The following is a 21665-nucleotide window of genomic DNA, read 5'->3' as shown; positions in this document are numbered from 1 at the left end:
TACCAACTTACATAAACAGGTGTTCCCCCTCCTGTTTATACTATCCCTTCAAGTAATGGAAGGTCACAATGAGGTCTCCCTGGAGCCTTCTCTTCTCCAAGCCAAACAAGCCCAGTTCCCTTAACCTTTCTGCATAGAAGAGGTGCTCTAGCTTTCTGATCATCCTAGTGGCCCTCCTCTGGACCTGTTCCAAGAGCTCCACATCCTTCTTGTGCTGGAGGCCCCAGGCCTACACATGCAGTATTCCAGGTGGGGTCTCACAAGAGCAGAGTAGAGGGGGACAATCACCTCCCTCTCCGGCCGGTCAACTCTTTTTTAATGCAGAGTAGGATATAATTGGCCTTCCAGGCTGAAAGTACACACTGCCAGCTCATGTCTAGCTTCTCGTCTATCAGGACCCTCAAGTCCTTCTCCACAGGGCTGCTCTCAAGTTCTTCTTCTCCCAGTCTATATAAATACCTGGGATTGCACCAGCCCAAATGCGACACCTTGCACTCGGCCTTGTTGAACTTCATTAGGTTCTCATGGACCCACTTCTCCAGCCTGTCCAGGTTCCTCTGGATGGTATCTCTTCCCTCTACTGTTTCGACTGCACTGTCCAGCTTGGTGTCATTACATTAAAATAAATAAATAAATAAATAAATACATTCTCTCTTATACTTAACCAGAATCATAGAATGGTTTAGGTTGGAAGGGACCATAAAGTTCACCAGGATCCAACTCCTCTGTTATGGGCAAGGACACCTTCCCCTAGACCGACTTGCTCAAAGCCCCATCCAACCTCCAGGGATGGGGCATTCACAATTTCTCTGGGCAACTTGTTCCAGTGCCTCACCACCCTCTGAGTAAATAATTTCTTCCGAATACTTAATCTAAATCTACCCTCTTTTAGCTTAAAGACGTTTCTCCTTGTCCCATCACTACATTTTTTTTTAACAAACAGTTCCTTCTCATCTTTCCTGTAGGCCACCTTTATGTACTGGAAGTCTGCTATAAGGTCTACCTGGAGCTTTCCCTTCTCTGATATGAACAACCCCTTCAGAAGACAGCAACTAAATTTCTTCTGTTTCAACCCCTCTATTTCACTTCCCGTCCATTGCCTCTTGACCTGTCACTGGACACCATTAGAAGTGGCTCCATTTTTTTTAATACCGCTATCAAATCTTTATGAACATGAGTAAGTTGCCCCATTAGACTTCTGTAGGCTAAACACTGCCAACTCTAAGCCTCTTCTCACATAACAGATAGCTCAGTCCTTTCATCATATTTGTGTGCCTTAACTGGATTTGCTCTAGTATGTTCATGGTTCTCTTTTCCTGGGGAGCCCAGAATTGAACCCAACACCCAGATGTGTCTCACCAGGACTAAGCAGAGAGGAAGGATAACTTCCATCTACTGATCTAGTGACAGTGCTCTTTGTAATTCAGTCCAGGACACTGTTGTTCTCCTTTTTCCAAAGGGTGTATTGTTGACTCATTAATAGGTGTGGAACAGGGCCCCCAGGGCCTTTTTCGTTAAGCTGCTTTCCAGCCATCTGGACAGCAGGTGCATGCATTTATTCCTTCCAAAAGGCAGGGTTTAACATTTTCTTTTGTTGAACATAATGAGGTTCCTGCAGTGCAGAGAAACAGGGAGTAGGTGTTTTGGTCAGTCCATAATACTCTGTCTCTTCTAATCCTTCATCCTCACTTTCTTCCCCTGCTCCAGGGTGGCATCCAAGAGATGCAGTCCTTTCCAAGGGATGCAGTCCCAAGGGATGCAGTCCTTCCCAAACTGATCCAACATGGGCTTCCCACAGGTTACAGTTCTTCAAGAACTGCTGCAATATAGGTCTGTACTACAGAGTCAAACTTTCAGGAATGAACCCCACAGGCAGTAGCTCCTGCCAGACCACCTGCTATACCATGGACACCTCTCCATGAGTTGCAGTTCTGGCCTCAAGTCTGTTCCTGCATGAGCTCTCCATGAGCTAAAGCTTTCTTTTGGCCACATCCACCTGCTCAACCATGGGTTCCTCCACAGACTCCAGTGTGGATATCTGTTCTGCCATGGTACAGCATGGGCTGCAGGGGACGGCCTGCTGTGCGATGGTCCTCTCCATGGACCACATGGAAATTTCTGCTCAGGTGCCTGCAGCGCCTCCTTCCCCTCCTTCTTCATTGACCTTGGTATCTGCAGAGTCATTTTCTCTATATATTTTCTTATTTCTTCCTTTAAGCTACTGTGCAGCAGGTTTTCCCTTTCTGAAATCTGCTCCCACAGAAGCACAACCAGCATCACTCATTGACTCAGTTTCAACAAGCAGCAGGTCCCTTTTTGAGCTGACTGGATGTCGTGGTTTAACCTGGCCGGCAGCTAAACACCACGCAACCGTTCGCTCACCCTCCCTCCTCCTTCTCTGGGACGGGGGAGAGAAATGGAAAGTGAAGCCCGTGAGTTGAGATAAAGACAGTTTAATAAGACAGGAAAATAATAATAACAAAATAATAATAACAATAATAACAATAATAATAATACAATTATGATAATAGTACTACCACTAATATTGTGTACAAACAAGTGATGCACAATGCAATTGCTCACCTCCCGCTGACTGATGCTCAGCCTAACCCCGAGCAGTCCGGCGCCCCTCCCCCAGCTAGCCACCCCTATATATTGTTTAGCATGATGTCAGATGGTATGGAATACCCCTTTGGCTAGTTTGGGTCACCTGTCCTGGGTCTGTCCCCTCCCAGCTCTTACTGCACCCCCAGCCTGCCTGTTGGCAGGACACAGCAAGAAGCTGAGATGTCCTTGGCTTGGTATAAGCACTGCTCTGCAACAATTAAAACATCGAGGTATTATCAGCACTCTTCTCATCCTAAGCCAAAACATAGCATTCTACCACCTAGTAGGAAGAAAATTAACTCTGTTCTAACTGAAACCACGACACTGGAACTGGCTCTTATCTAACTTGGGGCAGCTTCTGGACTCCTCTCACACAGTCCACTCCTGTACCCCAACCCCCCGCTACCAAAACCTTGCCAATACACCTTCACACAGGGTGCTGAAAACAGAGTCAGATTCCATTAATCTGAATGTCGTAATATAAATGAAAAATACATTGAATCCACTTGTTCTATTTTCTAAAATAAAATAAAATAAATAAATAAATAAATAATTATGTTGACTAGAACTATTCTCCTCTCAAAAGGTCCTAAGGCAAATTCATGAAATGAAAAACTGTTTATAACAATTTCTTCATCCTTCTTGTAAAATTGCAGGCAACTATTTATATGATTTGTAATGAGGAATCCTTTATAACAATAAAAATACTTTACACTGTCAGTAGAAGACCTGATATTTAAAGTCATTCAATATCAGTTGGGCTACCTGCAGAGAAAGAAATTGTTCTCTCTGAGCTCATATGGCAAACCCAGCTCATTAAGGTCACATAAATCATTTGACTAATCTTAAGAAGAAAAATTCTAATAAAATTATAGAATCCTAAAAACCTATAGATTGGAAGAGACATCTGGAGTTCATTTAAACCAACTGTCTCTTGAAATTAGAGCCTTAGATTAAGTTAAACCAATCTATCAAAACACATTGTGAAAATTTCCAGTGAAGGGATTTTTCTTCTCTGTGCAACCTATTCCAATACTTAATTGCTTTTCCAATAAAGTTTGATTATTATTGATTATTATTGTTATTATTATTATTATTATTATTATTATTATATTTTATTTTATTCTCAATTAACTCGTTTCCTCTATTTTGTGAAGAAAGTGTCTTAGATTCACACAATGGCTTGGGTTGGAAGAGACCTTAAAGATCATTTAAGATCATCTGACTCCAACGCCCCTGCCATAAGCAGGGTTGCCACCCACTAGATCAGGTTGGCCAAGGTTCCATCCAGCTTGGGTGGAACACCTCTTAACAACCTGTTCCAGAGCCTCACTACCCTTACAGTGAAGAATTTCCTCATAATGTCCGATCTAAATCTATCCTTTTTTAGTTTAAGACCATTCTGCCTTGTGCAATCATTATATACCAGAGTAAAGAGTCCTTTTCCTTTTTATGAGACCCTTCTCAGTATCAATAGGCCACAATGAGGTCTTCTTGGAGCCTTCTCTTTTCCAGGCTGAACATTGCCAGCTCTCTCACCCTTTCTTCATAAGTGAGGTGTTCCAGCCCTCTGATCATCTTTGTAGCTGTCCTCTGGACTCACTCTAATAGGTCCATATCTTTCCTTTGCTGCAGGCGCCAAACATAAATGCAGTACTCCCTAAGGAAGAGCAGAGGGGGACCATCACCTCCCTCAGCCTGCTGGTCACACCTCTTTTGATGCAGCCCAGGACCCAGGCCTTCTGGGTTGCAAGTGCATACTGCTGACTCATGCTGAGCCTTTCGTCCACCAGAACTCCTAAGTGTCTCTCCACAAGGCTGCTCTCAATGAATTCTTCTCCCAGTCTGTACTCACATTTGGAATTGCCCCGGCCCAGGTGCAGCACCTTGCACTTTTTGAACCTCATTAGTTTTACATGGACCCAATTCTCCAGCCTGTCCAGGTCCCTTTGAATGACATCTCTTCCTGCTTTGGTATCAACCTCACCACTCAGCTTGGTGTCATCAGCAAACTAGCTGAGATTGTAGTCAATCCCACTGTCTATGTCATTGATAAAGATATTTAAAAGCACCAGTCCCAAGACAGGACTGGGGTACACTGCTCATCACTGGCCTGCACCTGAACATAGAACCACTGACCACTACTCACTAGGTGTAGCCATCGAGCCAATTCCTTATCCAGTGGATGATTCACCTTTCAAATCCATATCTTTCCAATTTAGAGATTAGGATGTCTTATGGGATTGTTTCAAAAGCCTTACAGAAATACAAGTAGGTGACGTCAGTTAGTCTTCCCTTGTTAACTAATGCAGTCACTCCACCACAGAAGGTCACCAGATTGGTCAGATGTGATTTGCCCTTGCTGAAACCATGTTGGCTGTCTTGGATCACTTCTTTGTCCTGCATGTACCTTAGCCTTGCCTCCAGTAGAATTTGTTCCATGACCTTGCCAGGCACAGAGGTGAGGCCCACCAGGCTGTAGTTTCCTGGGTCTTTCTTTCTTTCCTTTTAAAAAATTTGAGTGATGTTTCCCTTTTTCCAGTCACTGGGGTCTTTGCCTGACTGTCATGATTTTTCAAATATGACAGAGTTGACTTGGTGACTATATTAACCAATTCCCTCAGGGTTCTGGGAGGCATGTCATCAGGCCCCATAGACATGTAGTTGTTAAACTGCATCAGGAGGTCCTGAACTTGCTCTTTGTACCTTCATTTCTTCTGTAACTACTTTCTAGGTACTAGATAATTTCAGTTAGTCTTACATCAAGGCATTTTATTCTCCAGTCTGAACAAACCATATGTCTTCAGATGTGAAGTTCTCCAACTCTTTAAGCACCTTGGTGGATGCTGGACTCAGATATTTCAATGTCTCAGCCGAACTATAGGACCAAAACTGGGTACAATATTGCAGCTGTGCTCTAATCAATAATTAATTGACTGGAGTATTGGTCATACTAGGGCCTGTAGTGACAGGACAAGGGGCAACAATTTTAAACAGAAAGCAGTAAATTTAGTCTGGATAAAAAGAAATCATTTCTTCTTTTTTTTTTTTTTTTTTTTTTTTTTTTCTACATTGATTGTAATGAGACACTGATCCAGTGTCCATAGAAGCTGTGGATGCAACATCAGTGGAAGTGTTCAAAGTCAGGTTCGACTGGGCCTTTTTCACCTATTGAAAAAATGACCCTGCCCATGGAAGTGATTTTAAGGGACCCTTCCAATGCAATGCATTCAATTATTCTTTATTAAAAGGCTGAGAGAGTGGAAGTATTCAGCCTGGATGAGAGAAATCACTGGGGAGATCATATCTATATGTATAAAAACCTGATGGGAGTGTATGAAGAAGATGGAGCCAGACTCCATTTCTGTAAAAAATAATAAACTTAAAATTCCATCTGAACATAAGAAATATATATATATACACATCATATATTATATAAATATACATATAATATATATATTATATTACATTATATTACATTACATTACATTATATTATATTATAATATTATAATTATAATTTATTAATTATATATAAAATATATATTATTAAATATACTATATATTATATTATATGTATATATGTTACAAATAAATTGTATACATTTTATTTATATAATATATATTTAATAATATAATATAATATATAAGTATAAATTACATATATAAATATATATAATGTATACAATACATTATATATATACACATATATATATAATATATTTTTATATATATACATATTTTTTTTTCGTGCAAAGATTGTCAAAAACTGGAAGAGAGGTTGTGGAATTTCCATTCTTAGAAATATTCAAACCTGTCTGGACATAGTCATGAAAAAACTGTTATAGCTAATCTTCTATGCAGAGAGTTAGACTAGATCTCCAGACATGCCATCCAACTCTATCCATTCTTTGATTCTTTGAATTGTTTAACAAAGTGGCATAATTATGTTCCTTATTCTGCCCTCTGCAATCTTGTTAATGCAGCCCAGGAAACAGTTTCCTTTTCTGACTATAGTACTGCACTGTGGATTCATACTCAGATCATTTTACACAAGAGCACCTAGAAATGGTATGAGCAGCCTACGGTAAAATATTTAATGTTACCTTTAACATACATTTTGAACATTAGTTGTTAATACAGATTTAGTGAGTCCAGAAGTGTACTGGAAACTTGTCACTAGCAATAGAAAGCAGTCTTCCAAGTCCTCTGAGATAATGACGATAAGCTTTCTCTAAACATGATTTTTCTCCAAACCATTTTTTGGCTTCTTTCACATGGAATTTGCTGTTTTATTATTGTAAACATTCATCCTAGTCCTGCAGTTACCTGCTGAATCCTGTACACAGTAAAAAAGATGTTGCCCTGCAACTAGGAATAAATTTCTGGGGTTTGACATTCCCTGCTCATAGTCATGAAATCATAGAATGGTTTGAGTTTGAAGAGATGATAAAGATCACCAGGATTCCCCTGTCATGGGCAGGGACACCTTCCCCTAGACGGACTTGCTCAAAGCCCCATCCAGCCTTGTCTTAAACACTTGCAGGGATGGGGCATTCACAATTTCTCTGGGCAACCTGTTCCATTGCCTCACCACCCTCTGAGTAAATAATTTCTTCACAGTATTTAATCTAAAGTTTAAAGCCATTTATTGTCCTACTTAAAACCAACCTTGTCCTATCATTACACTCCCTGATAAAGAGTCTATCCCCAGCTTTCCTGTAGGCCACTTTAGGTACTGGAAGGCTGTAATAAATTCTCCTCAGAGTCTTTTCTTCTCCAGGCTGAACAACCCCAACTCCTTCAGCCTATCTTCATAGGAGAGGTGTTCCAGCCCTTTCACAGTGCTGTTAACCAAGCAAACAATTGGAGTACTAAGGAATAATAGTATCAAACCAGTTTCCCTAGAAGTCCAAAGGGCTATGTATATTTAAAAACAATAATCGACTGTCTGTCATGACCATACACAAATTAATGGAATGCGTTTGGCATGCACAGAAAGTTAAGTTGTTTGCTTCAAAACTTATTCTCTTTAAAAGAATATTCATGACATAAATAGGTCCTAGAATAGCTGTCTCATTTTATGGACATATACACAATATTGTTCGCTACAGGATCCTAAGGCATAATGATTTATAATTTACATTATCACAGACTGAATAAGCAACTAAGATCTGTCAAATTATACTGTTGTATTTAATATGGATGCACAGCCAATTCTCTCTGCAAGAAATGAATTGTAATTTCATGCTGTAAGATTTCACAATACAGAGAAGTGATCATTAAATTTCCATTTTTAAAAGCAACAATGTAAGAAGAATACAATCGAATCTACAGTTATTTATCATCTCAAATATCCTAGACTGTGTCGACAACCTTAAAAAGCATGTTTTTAAGGGGTGTATAGCAATTCTACAAAATACTTAGTAGAATTACTACAAAAAAAAAAAAAAAAAAAAAAAAAAAAAAAAAAAAAAAAAAAAAAGAGTCCTAAAGTGATAATCATCTATTAAAATTTCACTTGTACATCATAGTACATAGTATATTGTCCTATATACTTTTCTAAGCTCCAGTTTTTGTTCTAAAATTCACTATGCTTTGAAATATATTGTCTTCAGAATCCAATTATTTTAATTTTTAGGTAAGTAAATCTGAAAATTTGCACTTGACTCTATTCAATAAACAGTTCAAAAACTTATAGTGCCCTGAACAATCAAATTCATTGAACACTATGATATCATTTTTAAATTTAGCAGAATTGTTTCCTAGATGAGTAATTGTAGAGGTTCTTCTTTTACAGAAAGTTGCTGTGTATGTAAGCTAATATGGGTATTGGGCAAGCATTCATTATTCTTTTTTTATTTGGATTTCTGCTTTGGTGTGACTGGATTTTGTCGTATTTTCTCATTTTTTTCTGTTAAGAAATGTATTTCTTTAAATTTGCCATTAAATTTCTCATTTACTTCTACAGTACTCAACACCTATATAACAATTTTTTTTTAATGATTAAGATCACTAAGAAAGAAAAAACACTAGTAAGACTACTTTTACTGCTGAAAACAAAGCAGAAGATTATCAGTGCTTTAGACAGAAACCAGTACTGACTTGTGAAATAGATTACCTAAAAGCAAATGTATTAGAAACTGTATCTTGTACAGTAAACCTGTAATACTCCTTGTGTATGTAAGCAGCTTTATTAGAGGATTATAGCATTCCTATCATAAAATACTTGATATTACTGTCAATATGTTATTCAAAATCAAGCACAAATAAAGGATGATTCATCTCAGGTTTTTGTTTGTTTGTTTGTTTTGTTTTTAATATAGATTTCATTAGTAAACAGTACTTTGGTCTACAGAACTTAAACAAATATGTTTTTGTTTCCTTTTTTGTTTTTAAATGAAAGCTTTTTTTCTTATTCCCTGAGTTGAAGGCCTCTAAATACTTAGCAACCAAATCACTCAGTGTAATTACACAGGCCATTTATACTTATTTGTGAATAGTGAACATATATATATATATGTGTGTGTGTGTATATATATATATATAATGTAGTTGTGTATACATTAAAATTTAGATCAATCATAAAGTAATATAAAGTAATTATAAAGATCAATATAAAGTAATATATATATATATAAAAAAATAATAACATTAGATATCAGTTTATTTTTATTTTTCTCCAAACTTGCCAACAAAAACAAGTCTATCTTCTTTATAAAACAACACTAGTCAACATCTTGGGAGTCATCTAGCAGTAAAAGTTTCAAAAGCGGCTATTTAATTAGTTACTAAAATTATTGCAAATATATTTTTGATTAATGAAGTTTAAAGTCTTCTCTATGTTAAAATTACATTGCTGATGTGATGAACTGTTAGGTTTATCCATTCATAATTTTCCTGAATAAAATACTTATATTGTTCCTAATCAGATATCCACTCATTTAACAATGAAATACACTTTAAACATGTTTGAAAGAATTCAGCATGAGGGTGCATTGTTTTCTTTTTATAGCAGGTGAAATTGAGAGAGAGATTTATGCATATTCCCCACCCAGTCCAATGTACTGCTTAAATGAAAATTAGCCTGAACTTTTGTGAGTATCCAAGGATTCTGAAGGTAAAAATGCTATTGTGTAAATCAACAAGGTTGCCTTGATTACTTTGAAAATCCAAATATTTTTTGTGCTGTATTGGTACTGTCAATTTTAGGATGTTTATGTGATTTTATAAAAATAAATGTAGAATCATAGAATCATAGCATCATAGAATCATTAAGGTTGGAAAAGACTTCCCAGGTCATCTGGTCCAACCATCCCCCTACCACCAGTACCTAAGCACCAGGTCCAACCTTTCTTTAAACACCTTCAGGGACAATGACACAATCACCTCCCTGGGCAACCCGTTCCAATGACTGACAACTCTTTCTGAAAAGAAATGTCTCCTAATTTCCAACCTGAACCTCCCCTGGAGCAACTTGAGGTCATTCCTTCTAGTCCTGTCACTAGTTATCTGCGAGAAGAGGCTTACACCCAGCTTCCCACAACTTCTAGTTATAGAGAGCAATAAGGTCTCCCCAGAGCCTCCTCTTCTGTAGACAAAACAAAACTAGTTCCCTCAGCCGCTCCTCATAAGACTTGTGTTTCAGACCCTTCACCAGCTTTGTAGCCCATCTCTGAACACAGTCCAAGGCCTCTCATAGTGAGGGGCCCAAAGCTCATTACTTGAGCACCACATTACTTGAGGTGCAGACTCACCAGAGCCAAGTACAGGAGGTCGATTACCACCCTAGTCCTGCTGTCTACACTATTCCTGACACAAGCCAGGATGCCGTTGGCCTTCTTGGCCACCTGGGCACATTGCTGGCTCATGTTCAGGTGAGCATCAACTAACACTCCCAGATCTTTTTCCTCTGAACAACTTTCCAGCCACTCTGCCTGTAGTGTTGCATATGAGGTTGTTGTGCCCCAAGTGCATGATCAGGCACTATTGTTCTGCAGTATTTTCTGATATTTCTTTTAGTCTTATTTGTTAGTTTGATTTTATTTTTACTTTTTATTTTTACTTTTTTTTTTTGGTTTTATCCTTATTTATTTATTTATTTAACAAATAAAAATATTATTTATTTAACAAAGGCCTCACAAGGGCAGAGCAAAGGGGAAAAATCACCTCTGTCACCCTGATGGCCACTCCTCTTTTGATACAGCCAAAGATGCAACTGGCCTTTTGGGGTGCAAGCACAGACTAACCTGATCCCTGACTGTACAATTTCTCTGTATTCCTCCTAAGTTACCTGTCCTTGATGCATATCATACAGTCAAATTTTTTTGAATGTTGTTTGCATGACATCTTTGTTCTTTATCACTATTGAAAATCCACTTTAATTTATTTCTACTCAGCATGTTTTCTGATTGCAATTATCTCTTTATTCTTATCTTTCACTACAAATCTTAATGGCCGTTGTGATTAGGATTCTGTTGCTTATTGATTATGTTGATATGTGCATTGTAAATTATTTACGTACTTAAATTAATTTTATTTGAAGGGTTGAATCAGATGTTGTGGAGTTGTGATTTCCTACAGGCTGTTCAATGAAGTGTCACTTACTTAAGGCTTTTTCTTTCCAGAAGCCTTCTTTTTTCTTTGCCAGTATGTTCCTGTACAGTTCTGCATGAGAAAATCACTTTCATAACTAATACAAACATACATTGTGAGATTTACGGTTCATTCTCTCCCTGTTGGATATGTACTGTACTTTGTTACCAAAGTCATTGAAAATCTTTTTGGCTTTGGCTGTATGCATACATTTTACATGCATTCAGATACTTATTCAGAGTAGTACATCACAATTGTCTGTGATGTATGTGTGCGCACATGAAAGTGACATATATCAACTAACAATTTATAAGTATTCTTGAAATCTTTCCACAAAGTAGCATTTAAGACAAGCATCATCTATGAAGACCTGTAAAGGTCACTGATAAGTCAGGTTGATGGCTAACCTTGATGTTCTTTAAAGTATTTTCCAACCTAAATGATTCTGTGATTTTATATAGAGCTTTTCATTTCTCCTTGTATAGTCACACTTTATTTTTTGTCCTGTTTTCTAAAGGACAGAGAAACTCTCTGTTTAGTCAAAGCAATCCAACACCATACAAAGGTGTGCAAGGACAGTAAATCTTTCAAGATCTTTGTGTTTGCATTGATGGTAGTCCTTTGTCCTGCCTCAGATAAGTGTCTTTTCATAGGTGAGGAATAAGACATTGAAATAGTCTATTGAAAAATCATAATTATATCATAATCATAACTCCGCAAACCCTGTTTTTATTTTGACTCCTGGTACTGTGGTAAGATTTATTTCTTGCATTCTCTCCTTGTGTTTTTGTCCTCTTACTTAAAACTGGCCATTCTAATAATTATGCTAATGGTATTGTTAAACTGAAATTGAAATTGCCTGGAAAGGAGACAATGACTACATCTTTATTTATTTATATAATGTCATTTACTAAATATGAAGCACTTTTGATTTGTATTTTCCAGTGAACATTCTAGAGAATAGTATTCTTTACTTGGCATTGCTAGCTGGTCAAGGGAAATGATTGTCCAGCTCTACTCTGCGCTGGTGTTGCCTTACCTCAAGTACTGTGTGCAGTTCTGAGCACCACAGTATAAAAAGGACATAAAACTGTTGGAGAGTGACCAGAGAAGGGCTACAAAGAGGGTGAAGGGCCCAGAGTGGCCCTTACGTATGAGGAGCAGCTGAGGTCACTTGGCCTGTTCAGCCTGGAAAAGAGGAGGCTGAGGGGAGACCTTATCTCAATCTACAGCTTCCTTACAAGGGGGAGCGGAGGGGAAGGTGCCAGTCTATTCTCTTTTTTTATCCAGTGATAGGACCCACGGGAATGGTGTCATACTGAGGCAGGGGAGGTTTAGGCTAGCCATCAGGAAGAGGTTCTTCCTGAGAGGGTTGTCTCACACTGGAACAGGCTCCCCAGGGAAGTAGTCACTGCACCAAGCCTATTGGAGTTAAAGAAGCATTTGGACTGTGCACTTAGTCACATGGTCTGAATATTTGGGTATACCTGTGTGGTTCCAGGAGTTGGACTTGAACCCTTATGGATCCCTTCCAAGTCGGAATATTCTATGATTTTATGATTCTATTTCCATAGTCTAACTCGTTAACCTGCAAAATTTCTAGTATTTTCTTTGCACATCAGTAGTATATTCTGCAAACCACAATATCTTTTAGGAGATATTTCCTTTGGTCTCATGCAGGGAGGTGAAAGTACAAATGCAGGATCACATATATTAATTTTATTGTACTAAGACAGATCCTTGCACTTTTATACTTATAAGTAGTCGTCATACACTTTGTTTTATGAGTGTGAGTTCCTTGCTGTTTTTATACATTTTACTCTTGAAAAGGCTTTAGCCATTCTCTGTATTGCTACTTAATGGGAAATAAATAAGGAATATAGTGCCTTGTTGTTTTAGATTATGGTTATGGTATAGATTATTTAGATTATGGGTTATAACCATATAGGTTAATGTCCTGCATAGGAAATACACGATCACTGATTTGAGCTCATAATTTGTCTTGCTGTAGGCAATTCAATTTCCTTCAGTAAAGAGAAGCATTTTATCACTGATGCTACAATTTCAGGTTCAAGAAAGTTTTTTTGTGTGTGTGTGTGTATTTTTTGTTTGTTTATTTTTGTTTTTGGTGGTGGTGGTGGTAGTTGTTTTGTTTTCATAATACAGGTATTTGTCTTTGTCTTTGTTAAATTAGAAAGGGGAAATTAAACAGTGTAGCCCTCTGAAAAGTACTGACATGAAAACATAGTTTTGAATGCTATATTTACTAGTCTTGTCTTCATATTTGCTCAAAGTTTGGAAAGTTTAATTTCTTACACATAGAATGAACTTGCATATCATTTGATCCAGAAAAAAAATAATAATCTGGAAACATTACAATAAGCCCACTTTATGAAAGATGAAAGCAGAATGTGAGGTTTTTGTGGTAGGGAAATTGTTTTTTCCTTATTTTTTGAGATCTTCATTTCTGTTTTCCTGCTGTTCCCCCCGAATCCAGTGCGAAGAGGTTTTCAGTTTGTAATTAAGAATGGAAGAATGGTCTAGGTGAAAGAAATAATGAAAAAATATAATAATCTCTATAGATATGAAACCTTGTTGTCACTTATGTTTTTTTGGGAAATTATTATTATTTTTTTTTTTCCATTTAAGATAGGGAATACTCAAGACATTGACTTCATACAGTAGTCATTTCAAAGGTATCACAAAACAAAAAACAAAGCAGTCAGACTGCTAAAACATTCACCAACTCCCAGAGAGAGAGGCTGTTGACTGCCAAATTAAAAATCTTGGATAACTGGCTGACTTTGACAATATGCATGTAACATCAACGTATTATTTACTATATATACTTTGTGAATGTTTTTTATTTTATTTTTTTCAAAACATGAATGTATTTTTACACTGTCAGAAAACAGATAAAGTCTAAAAAATATATTTTGCATATATATATGTACTCAATAACTAATTTTGCAGATTTTTTTATTTTCTTACATTGCAGGTTCTGTTGGTCTGCAAGTAAGCTGGGGCATACAAGGTATTTTTATTTTATTTTTTTATTTTTTGCTATGACAGCAGTATTGATTATAAATGTTAAATGAAACTTTTTTTTTTTTTTTAGTTTGTTTGGTTGTTTGTTTTCATTATAATATCCAAGGTTTTGTAAAATTATATCACAGAATCACATCTTCATAAGCTTGATTGTGACAGGATATATTTGTTTTAGAGGCTGATCTCTGAATGAAAAAATAGTAGCATTTAAGATTAATCTTGTATTATTTATAGTCTGTGATTTAACTGTATTCAGTCCAGCTCTTCCACAAGGGTGATCTCTAGGAAGTTTTAAATGTAAGGAAAAGAGAATATGTGCCTATGTGTTTTTTTTGGTCACACATTGTGTGCTGCACTAGACTAGCAGGTCCTGGTAATGATGAAATGTTGGAGCTGAGAATGGGTAGGATATCACAGATTTGCTAATAATAATAATAATAATAATAATAATAATAATAATAATAATAATAATAATATAGAGATAGCAACCCTCTAATAGCCAAGCAGCTGAATTTCATCAGCAGAATCTTTTTTCTGTAAGTATGGAAGAGCAATTTTTTTGCTTGTGTATTGTTTCTTATCTCCTTACCCCTGCCTGTGCCTCAGAGATATTAGCAAACTCATATAACTCCAATCAGCCACAAAACATGCAACTATTATATTTGGAATTAAAAAGAGTTTGAAAGATGATCTTTTGCTACTTGCATATTGGAATCTCAGAGACAGTCTTAAAGGGCTTACACAAAGATATGCACAGCAGTTTGTACTGCCATAGGATTCTTAAGTCATGTACTAATGTTCCATTTTATTTTGAGACTGTAATGGACATGTCATGTTCCAATTTATTTTGAGACTGTAATTACTGTAGAATATGGATCAGCTATAGCATTCATATGTCTGAAAAGCATGTTTCAACAGCTCTTACAAAGGCATTCAGTCTACAGAGGGTCTACCCTTTACAGCTGCCCAAAACCATATGTAGCTTCTAGTACCAATATCACCAGAATTACCTAACTGAAATGGAAAAAGCAATAAATGGAGGAAGCCTCTGAGAGCAATAAATATGAAGGAAAAAATACAAAGATTGTCTGTGTTGACATGATACTTAATTCAAATGGCATTCAAAATAAAATTTTAAATTTTTATAATGATATATTTAGTTTTAACATTTAGTCTTTTGCCTTTATTTATCAGTCTAGGTGATTTATATTGACAAATTGGAAATCTCTGAACTTGAGGTATGGCAGAAGACTTGGTGACAGGCTGACTTGTTTCAACCTGTTGAAGAAATATTTTCCCATTGTTTTCCACCCAAAAGCAACAAAAGAAGAAACTAATATCCAAAGAGCCAGAATAATAATTGTTATTAACATACAGTACTCTCCTAGATATTTATTTCTGAAGTACAACTTCTGGTTTGGATGAATCCATTTTCATTGTAGTTTATTAGCAAAAAATAATTATTCATTGGGTCTAGTGTTTACAAAATGTAATTCATCATCCTTTTATCTTTTAATATGAGACAATAATGCCAAATTAAAGAAACAAAATGTCCATTGTTTTTAGTTGGAAAATGTCTACATTTTACATCATATTAACTTTTCCATGAAACAACAGTGTTCAATGTTCTGCTCTGACTACCACGTACATCCGATCTGCCTTCATCTCATATCAGAGAACTGGTGTCTCACACTCTGGCAGCTGTGTTTTTAAACACAATTTTAGAAATATGATGGCCCACTAAAGTCAATAGGAGATTTGCCTTTTACTTCAGAGAAGCCAAGATTTTATACCTTCTGTTTGCTGTGTTGGTACTTTGGTTGCACCTGTGCTAAGCAAATAGAAAGCTGAAGAGAGTAGATTCCTTCTATTCATCCTTCTTTCACAGGAAATAATTTTCAGAACATCAAAAATATTTAGTCTGAAATTGAACTGTTCAAGTCCTAATGTTTTCATAACTGTCAAATTAAAGTGAATTATTTTAAGACAGGAAAAATTATACTAGTATGCCATCTTTCATTATCACTACATCTGCTACTGAGGACGGCATGTAACGACAAGGAAGGCTAGTTATTCTAGTCATCTTCCTTCCAGTTTTCTCAAATTACTACAATGGTACTTAGATTTAATAATCAGATTCATACTATGCTAGTGTGAAGGTGTCATTTACAACAAAAAGCAAAAAAAATAAAAAATAGTGGTGAACACATACAGTTTAGTAACATGCATCAGGACGCCTTTTACCTGTAGAAGTTATATTGATGCAGTTCTGGTTTTTAGTTTAATGATACATCCCTACATCATATGAGCTTTTTAGCCTTATAGGTGTCATGCTCCTACTGAATGATGTTCTGCTTCTTTGCTATCCCATCTTCACTCAAAATTCACTGTTTCTTTGCAAGAACATTGTAAAAGTTTGTGTGTACATTCATTATGTAAGCCACACTTTGCATAAAATGCAAGGACGTCATGGAGAGGCTGAGTGACCTCTGAGGAGGACCTCATGAGAAGCTGAGTATAGTAGAAAAACAGACTTTCTCAAGTTGTGATTTGACAATAGAGAGGGTGGCTTTCAAGTCATCTAGCATTATTAATAACTCTATATTGTAATTGTAATGTCACAAGGGCACTATGCTTTTCATAAGAAATTATTAGTAACAGCTAATGAGAAACCTAAAGTAGTGAAATGATTAAAAACACCTGTGATCATAAATTAAAACAAAAAAATCATTTTTAATTAATAAAAAAAATAAAATAATATATAAAATATAATATATACAATGTATATAATACATATATAAAAAGATAAAATATATAAAAATATATAATAAAAATAAATTAAAAAAATAGTAAGAATTAAAATGGCCTGCCTCAACTGACTTTCTATGCTGTCATGTAGCGTGCACAATTTCCATTGTAATGAAGTATTTATGCCATTTGTGTTAGCCTTAGATAATGTGTTCCCCTAAGGTGTATTTTTTTTTATCATCATCTATTTTACTGTATGAATGTTGACATTGTGGGTGATTGGAGATGTGCAATAATCCTTGGTTCCTGCAAACAGTTGCTCTCTTCCCCCTTGGTACATAGGTATTTTACGTATTTATAGCTCTGCCACAAAGTCACAAATTGAATACGTTAGATGTCAGTATATTCAAGCTTTTTTTTTTTTTTTTTTTTTTAAAAAAAAAAAAAAAAAGACTTAGTAGATGAATTGATAGCAAAAAGGGATAATATGAAAGTTTTATCTCATGCAATACATTCACTCATAAACCTCAATTCTATTTACCAAATATATTTTTCAACTGCAAATAAATGTTGTGGGTTCTCTTTCAGTAAAAAAAAAAAAAGAATATTTTCAAAAGCTAATGTTTTTACGATGCATATATATATATATAAAGATGTTATTAAAATCGTACTTCCTTTTCTTTTATTCAACACTTTGTTCCTTAGCCTTGAGCCTTCAAACCAGTTAAAGTTGTCATGTTGTTCAATGCTGAAGAGGTAACCAAAGGAAAAAACCCTCCACAAAGACACATTGTCTTCTAGTACAGTTGAATGAAATACATGGAATTCACGTAATAAGGAATTCTCACATAACTTTCAGAATCACAGAATCACAGAATCACAGAATTGTATAGATTAGAAGAGACCTCACAATCATCGAGTCCAACCTCTGACCTGACACTAACAAGTCCTCCACTAAACCATATCACTAAGTTCAACATCTAAACATCTTTTAAAGACCTGCAAGGATGGTGACTCAACTACTTCCCTGGGCAGCCAATTCCAATGCCTCACAACCCTTTCAGTAAAGAAGTTCTTCCTAATATCCAACCTAAAACTCCCCTAGCACAACTTTAGCCCATTCCCCCTCATCCTGTCACCAGGCACATGGCAGAATAGACCAATCCCTACCTTGTTACAGCCTCCTTTAATGTACTTATAAAGAGCGATAAAGTCACCCCTGAGCCTCCTCTTCTCCAGGTTGAACTAACCCAGCTTCCTCAGCCACCCCTTGTAAGACTTGTTCTCCAGACTCCTCACCAGCCTGGTCGCCCTTCTCTGGACTCGTTTGAGCACCTCGATGTGCTTGTAGTGAGGGGCCCAAAACTGAACACAGTACTCGAGGTGCGGCCTCACCAGAGCTGAGTATAGGGGCAAAATCACTTTCCTAGTCCTGCTGGCCACACTGCTTCTGATACAAGCCAGGATGCTCTTGGCCTTCTTGGCCACCTGAGCACACTGCTGGCTCATATTCAGTCAACTATCCACCAATACTCCCAGGTTCTTCTCTGCCTGGCAGCTTTCTAACCATTCCTCTCCCAGCCTGTAGCTCTGCTTGGGGTTGTTGTGCCCCAGGCGCAGGACCCGGCACTTGGCCTTGTTGAACTTCATACAGTTGGCTTTAACCCATCAGTCCAGCCTATCCAGATCCTCCTGCAGAGCCTTCCTACCCTTGAGAAGATCAACACATGCACCTAACTTGGTGTCATCTGCAAACTTACTGAGGGTGCACTTGATCCCCTCATCTGGATCATCGATAAAGATATTAAAGAGGACTGGCCCCAGTGCCGAGCCCTGGGGAACGCCACTAGTGACCGGCCTCCAACTGGATTTGACTCCTTTCACCACAACTCTTTGGGCCCGGCTATCCAGCTGGGCCCATTCCAATTGCCTCACAACCCTTTCAGTAAAGAAGTTCTTCCTAACATCCAACCTAAATCTCCCCTTGCGCAACTTAAGCCCATTCCCCCTCATCCTGTCACCAGGCACATGGGAGAACAGACCAACCCCCACCTCGCTACAGCCTCCTTTAAGATACCTGTAGAGAGTGATAAGGCCTGAGCCTCCTCTTCTCCAGGCTGAATAAGCCCAGCTCCCTCAGCCGCTCCTCGTAGGACTTGTTCTCCAAACTCCTCACCAGCTTGGTTGCCCTTCTCTGGACTTGAACTGTCTGTAGATGTGTTGAGACATTTGGGGGAAGTGTCAAATGAAAAAGTCTACATTTTAATAGTTCATTTCTCAGCATTGTGTCGGTCTGCTCAGCTTGTAGTAACTTTTTAGTAACTTTAAAGTTTTGCTTAGAGATTTCTATTTCACTTTTTCTTCCTTTTTTTGTTAAATAAAGATGAAGATGTACAAGTGATAATATTTTATAAGAAGGATTTCTGACCAAAATATGTTTCACTTTATGCTATGTTTTCTTTTAAAAATCATTTTCCATTAACCTTTCTTCTTCTTTTTACAAATGTCAAGTAGCTCTATAAGAAAATGTTACAACTTCCAAATACCATACTTTTATAAGTCTGCAAACTCCATCTTACTGCAAAAGAACCTTATTTAATTAGTAATCTCTTTCTGAGATGGAAATCATTTATTTGAAATTGGTATTTAATACAGTAAAATATGATGATAAATGGGAGTTAACAGAACATTGACTTCTAAAAGTTGAATTGCATCTAAAAACGATACACGATACATAATCACAAAAGAAAAGGCACAACTGATGACCAATCCTTTGTCTTCTTCAATTAAAAAAATAAATAAATAATAAAAGAATACAGAGAATAAAGAATACTTTATAAATTGATTCAGAAAAGTCGAAATAACACACACCTCTCTTACCATTATTAAAAATTTTCAAAATAATGTAATGATGATAGCACAGATGAATTATACTGATTCTTAATAATGCCGTTTAAGAGGCACTTTATCTTTGATGAGAATATTTGTATCACTCAAATTCAGAACTTTTTGTCTAAAGCGTGGTGCTAAATCTCAAGATTAGATAAATGCCAAACGTCGGTTTTTGTTCATATCTGGAAAAGTCACAAAAGGGCAACAACTGAGACCTAGCAAGAGCAAAATGAAGAATCTAAATGTGTAAAAAGAAAGAGAAAGTGTGACTAATGGCTACAAAACAAATCAGAACTTGATATTACCTAATTCCATAGTAAACAAGTTTTCATTAAGTTTCTAAGTCATGTGGCAAAAAATAGGAACATAATGAAGGAAAGTTTTGATGACTAATTAGAATGGGTGAAAATGTCTGTATATTAGAGGATTATACACTAGAGAAAAAAAAAAAAAAAAAAGAAAAAGTAAAATAGAAGACAATCTGGTTTCATCAGAAAAATGGTGCATCTTTTTCAGACATAAATGTTAGACATCTAGTGTAATTTGGATTTTAGACTTTTATTTAAAGAGATCCAAGTTTCTACTTCCTTCAAATTGTTATTTCCCTAATTTCTCAAAGTGTGCCCTTTTGAAATCAGTCTACCTACTTCTTGTTTTTTTCCATCATTTTAATAAATCTGATCCAAGATTATTTCCTATTTCCAGCTCTCCTATGATTTCCTTTCATTGCTTAATAAACCAAGGTTAAAATATGTTTATACTTACTGAAATCTCTCTTGTATTTATCCATAACCTAGCAAAATATTTAAGCATATTCAAATCTTCAAACATGAGTGATCTCATTGACCTTAATGAACCAAAAGTGCTTGATGCATTTGCTAATGCTTTCTGAATACACATATGCTTACTGTTTCACTTAATCTGGACAGTAATTTGGTTTGGCTTCATGTGACGGAGAGGATCAAACAAATGCCACAGACATCTATTTTAAAAGTTTTTCAGAACATTAAAAAATAAATGTTTTTGTTGTTCTTTCATGTCTTACTAGTGTTCAAAAAAGTAAAAATAAACTTTCTATCTTATATACTAATGACTATTGAGAAATTGTCCGTTTACTTTCATAAATAAGTAGCATTTTCATAAAAAATCTCCCTCATTTCTTCAACTGATTTCACTGCAGTTAGGTTCTGCTAATTTCATTGTAGCTGAGGTCCCTCAAAAGGTAAGATTTAGTACTTTGCATTAGTTAATACTTAAAGTTTATGAATATGACATGCATTGAGATATGTTTTTGGCCACCTGTCAACTTTAACATCAGAAAAACAAGTATTATCCATGCCTTTAAAAGATTTCCTTACCTTGATCAATTCATCTCAACAGGATTGACTTGTAGACTTTTGGGCAAAATTTCTCTGGAAAATATGATAAATTCTACAGAAAACTTGTCTAAAAGATGCTCACATAGAATAAACCATCCAAAATAATTTCTTAAGTGTTGCTCCTGTCATTAATCCTTACAACTTAGATTGTTACTTTATTTTGCACTACTGTAAAAGAAGCTGGATGCATTCATGAATCCCATGTGAGCAACCTGATAATTTGGATTTAATCATACCTTATGTGTACTAATTGAGGGCTAATGTGTAATATAAGTCCTTTGAGCAGAAGTGAATTAGATTCAGTGATGTTGGAGATCTCTTATAGTTTAATGGTCTACTGTTATGGTATTAGTATTAATATAGCCTTGTTTTACTCCACATACAACATTAATTCATC

At 36.3% G+C, this 21665-nt stretch overlaps 1 long non-coding RNA gene across 2 annotated transcripts in view; it reads left to right on the top strand.

Moving 5' to 3' along the window:
* Positions 1-21665, top strand: part of LOC116501055 — a 649666-nt gene that overhangs the window by 537144 nt on the left and 90857 nt on the right. Inside the window, exons 7-8 of one of the 2 annotated variants that reach the window (XR_004254363.1) lie at positions 9622-9703; positions 14200-14235. This is a non-coding gene — a long non-coding RNA (uncharacterized LOC116501055). The remainder of the gene's footprint in view (positions 1-9621; positions 9704-14199; positions 14236-21665) is intronic. The other variant, XR_004254362.1, reaches the window with a different exon arrangement.

Source organism: Aythya fuligula, chromosome Z (assembly GCF_009819795.1).
Source record: "Aythya fuligula isolate bAytFul2 chromosome Z, bAytFul2.pri, whole genome shotgun sequence".
NCBI classification, from domain to species: domain Eukaryota; kingdom Metazoa; phylum Chordata; class Aves; order Anseriformes; family Anatidae; genus Aythya; species Aythya fuligula.
The sequence above is the reverse complement of the archived record's forward strand: the minus strand, read 5'-3'. Positions and strand labels throughout refer to the sequence as shown.